The sequence below is a fragment of the Diceros bicornis genome, chromosome 26, assembly GCF_020826845.1.
Source record: "Diceros bicornis minor isolate mBicDic1 chromosome 26, mDicBic1.mat.cur, whole genome shotgun sequence".
NCBI lineage: Eukaryota > Metazoa > Chordata > Mammalia > Perissodactyla > Rhinocerotidae > Diceros > Diceros bicornis.
In genome coordinates, this window is record NC_080765.1 from 39,089,715 (window position 1) to 39,094,236 (window position 4,522).

The window sequence follows — 4,522 nt, forward strand, 5'->3', positions numbered from 1 at the left end:
TGTATCCCGATCAATGCCTGTTGGGTTTTACTGCATGGGTGTCCCGCAAGCATAACGAACTTATGTCCACAGCTTTTCTCAAACTGGTTCCTGCTTCTGGAGTTCTAATCTCAGAGAGTGGCACCACCCCTGCCCTGAGAACTCAAGTCAGAGATCTGAGTATCAACCTTGCTTAGATCTCTCGTCTCCCCTGCATCAGTTATCAGTTGCTGTGTAGCAAATCACCCTGATACATAGTGGTTAAAACAACAGTGGTTCATTATTTCTCATGACTCTTCTGGTCTTATCTGGGCTCACTCGTGCGGCCTCATTCAGGAGGGAGTTGACTAGCAGATCCAAGATTCTCATTCTCGTGTCTGCCTCGATTTCCCTCCACGTGGCCTCTCTCTCTCTCCACGTGGTCTCTCGTCATTCAGTGGTCTAGCCTGAGTACCTTTACATGGCAGCTGGACAAGACGGGGAACTGGCCCAGGGTCACTTTCTCGCATTCTATTGGTCAAAACAAGACACAAGGGCAGCCTGGGTTCAAGGGGTGCGGAAACAGATGCTGTGTTTTGCTGGGTGGAGTGGCAGGCATGTCTAGAGATGGGGGTAAATGTGGGTGCCGCTGTTGAAGACATCCATGAGGTCTCCCTCTCCGTCCTCAGACATCAAGTCCTGTGGCTCCACTTCTGTGTGGTCTGGTGCCTGGTTGCGCAGATGGCCCCAGTTCTTCACCTCTCTCCTTATCCGTGCCCTCTGCTATCTAACTCGGCAGTGCCCTCCCATTGTGGGTGGGCATTCAACTCTCCCCCTTAACTCTGGGCTCAGGCATGTGACTTACTTTGCTAATGAGGTGTTAGCAAATGTGACCCAAGTAAACCTTGTAAAAGCACTTGCCTTTTCCACTGCCCCTCCTGCCCCTCTGCCACGGCCGTGAGAACATCTCTGGGTCAGCCCTCTGCAGGTAAGACATTTGGAGCTGAGCTGAGTCACCCTGGCGGTCCCAGCCAAGGCCATCCCCAACCAGTGACCCTGAGACATACGAGAGAGTCCAGCCAAGTGCTGCAAAGCCACCGACCCGGACCCACAGGTGACCCCCGCAATGCGTGAGTGAGTCCAGCCGAGTCCAGAAGAACCACCAGCCGACCCACAGACTCGTGAGCCACTGAGTTTGGATGGCAAGAGACAACTGACACTGTGTTAACTTCCGTCATGCCTGCTGCCTTGGGTTGGCCCTCCTCCCCCTGGGCCTGTCTAGTTTCTGAGTCAGCCACGCTGGGCTGTGGGGCCAGAACGAACAGCCCCCAGACTGCAGAGGCTCAAGGCAGCAAAGTTTATTTTTGCTCCTGCTCCGTATACAACTTCGTCGGCAGAGGCCCCTGCTCCCTCCACAGGGATGCAGACAGCCGAGGCTCTGCCATCTTGCACTGCCGCTGTCTGAACACGAGGCCTCAGAGGTGGAGAGCGTGAACTGTACACTGCTTAAATGGTTACACCTGGAAGTGACATCTATTCGCTCACTTTCCCTTGGCGAGAATTAGTCACATGGTCACAGCCAAAAACGTGTAGGGAGTGAAGTAGAGGAGACCCAGATAGCGGTGGGCACAGGACTGTCTCCCATGGTTCCTCATGTAGTTTCTCTGCTACGAGTCCTACTGTCCTTTCCCACACATATCAGACTGTGTCCTTCTGCTGCTCATAAACCTTCCTTGGCTCCCTATGGCCCACAGGCTAACGCCCAGTCTTCACATGGTTTTCAGTGGCCTCTGTGACCCATTTTACCCCTCCAGCCTCATTTCTTGCTGTGCGCCAGTGTGAATGCTGAGCTCTGCCCACTGAACAGCTGGGGCTTCCCTGGGAACCCCAGCCCATTACTCTGTCGCTCACGCAGGTCCTTCTGCCAGGAACGTCCTCCCCCCAACCATGCCCCAGTCCTGTGACACGTCAGCTCTCAGCATCCTCTTCTCCCCGAAGCCGTTCCAGCAAGTGGAACCGACTGCCTTCTCCGTTCCTGGATACAGCGTGTTCCAGAAGTCTGAGCCCAGTTTTCTGTTTTAGTAACTTCGGAGGTATGAATGCCGCAAACTGACAAAAGTCAGCATTTGAAGCTTTATTTACATTTCCTTTACGTTTATTTAGATTTGTGAGTTTGAAACAACAGATTTTAAATTTTAAATTTTTATTTCAGTCCCTCTGATTGCAGATGGCAGTGATGACTAAAAGAACAAAATTAAAGTTAAGAAATTTGTTGTTTTAAGTATAGAAAACTTAGCAAGTGCTAAAGATTTGAATAGCTAAATTTTAAAATGATTTTAAAAATAAGTTTGTAAAATGAGAGAGAACAGTAAATAGATTAATGGTTGCCAGGGGTTGGGGAGGGGTCGGGGGGGAGGGATGAAGAGATAGAGCACAGGGGATTTCTCGGGCAGTGAACTATGCTGTCTGATGCTGTGATGGTGGACACTTGGCAACGTGCGTTTGTCAAATCTCATAGATTTGACACCTAGAGGGAACCCAATGTAAACTATGGACTTTAGTTAATAGCGTATCACTATTGCTTCACCAGTTATAGCAAGTGTACCTTGCCAATGCAGGATGTTAATAACAGGGGAAACTGGGCAGCGGGGTGTAGAGGGAATGTATGGGAACTCTCTGAACTTTCTGATAGATTTTTCTGTACACCGAAAACTGCTCTAAAAACAAAGTCTATTAATTTTTTGTAAAGTTTGTTTATACTTCTGAAATTATTAGACCTTAAATCTGCACTAAGACTGTTGGGACACCTGTGTGTATATCTTCTCCAGCGGGTTTCTCAGCCCAGCTACACAGTGTAATCACCTGGGGAATTTTATGTCTGGGTCCTTCTCCCCCACACCAGTTAAGTCAGAATCTTGGGCGTGGGGCCTGGGCATGTAAAGAGGTTCTGAACCTAATTTCTAATGTGGGGAGGGGGCTTCCCCATACCAACAATGCTGCAGACACCAGCTGGGTGCCCTACAATTTAACTCAATTCTGACACTGGTTACCCAGAGATAGCGTCAGACTCTGCAGGTTAAAGGCTCAATCTTACAAGACTGCCTCCTTGTCCCCCTTCAGACGCCAGTCACAAACCCAGGTTGTCACTTGTGCTTCTGACTGACCAGCCGTAAACCCTATGGGTTTATGGGGTGTAATGACCCCCTCCTTTGACTTCAGACACCAGTCGCAAGTCCAGGTTGTTACCTGTGCTTCTGACCCACTGACTATAGATCAGAGGTTCCCATGACCTCTTCCCGCTCTTGATTGGATTAATTTGCTAGAGCAGCTCACAGAACTCAGAAACATATTACTTACTAGATTACAGGTTTATTATAAAAGGATATAACTCAGCAACAGCCAGATGGAAGAGATGCACAGGGCAAGATACAGGGAAAGGGCACAGAGCTTCTGCGCCCTCTCCAGGCGCCCACTCTCCCCAGATCTGCACGTGTTCACCAACCCAGAAGCTGTCCAAACCCCATCCTTTTGGGCTTTTAGGCAGGCTTCATTACATAACATGAGTGATTAAATCATTGGCCTGTGGTGATTGTTTCAACCTCCAGGCCCTTTCCCCCTTCTGGAGGGAGGTCGGGGTCAGGGGTAGTTGGTTCCCCTGGCAGCCAACCCTCATCCTTAGGTGTGGTCTAAAAGTCACTTCATGAACAAGAGACACCTTTATGGCTCTTATCGCTTAGGAAATTCCAAGGGTTTTAGGAACTCTGTGCCAGAAATGGGGACAAAGCCCAAATATGTGTTTCTTATTACAATAAATCATAATATCACAGCATGTTTTAAAAACTCTTCAGGGTTTCTGGTGAAGGCATGCAGACTTCCGTGGTGGGGATGGTGAGATGAGTGAGGGCGGATCACACAGGCGTTTACAGCTCATGCTCTGAAGTCAGATGACACGTATTCAAATCCTGACTCCAAATCTTACGAGCTGAATAACATTGGGCAAGTAAGTCCCTTCCTATCTCCAGCCTCAGTTTGCTCATCTGTAAAATGGGGATAACAAAGGCATTTGCCCCATGAGGTTGCTGTGGGGGTAAAATAATTCATGCAAAGCACCAGGCACAGAACATCCAGAGAGCAAAGATCCAATACGGGCTTGTGTTGAAGTAAACTTAGGGATGTAGGTGAGGGTTGCAGAGAAAAGATCCTGCACCCTTATTTACAGGTGAGGGGACGGAGGCCTAGACAGAGAAAGTTGTCCCAAATCACATGGCAGGTTAGTGGGCGAAACAAGACCAGCACGTGGGCAAACTGGTTACAAATTTAGATGCTGATCCAGCAGGTGAGGCGCATTTTACCCACACACAGGTGGTGAGAACACAACCGTTTGAAACGCACAGGAGGTGCCCGCAGTTCTGAGTTTCACCAGTAGGTGGCAGTCTTCCCCTACCGATGATTAAAGTAGTCGGGAACTGGGGAAAAATTCAAGTTTAGGAGTAGAGAATTTTCTACTTCTTCCCTGGGATCCAGCAAAAATATCTGAGGTCTATATACACAGCAGGCACTTAAC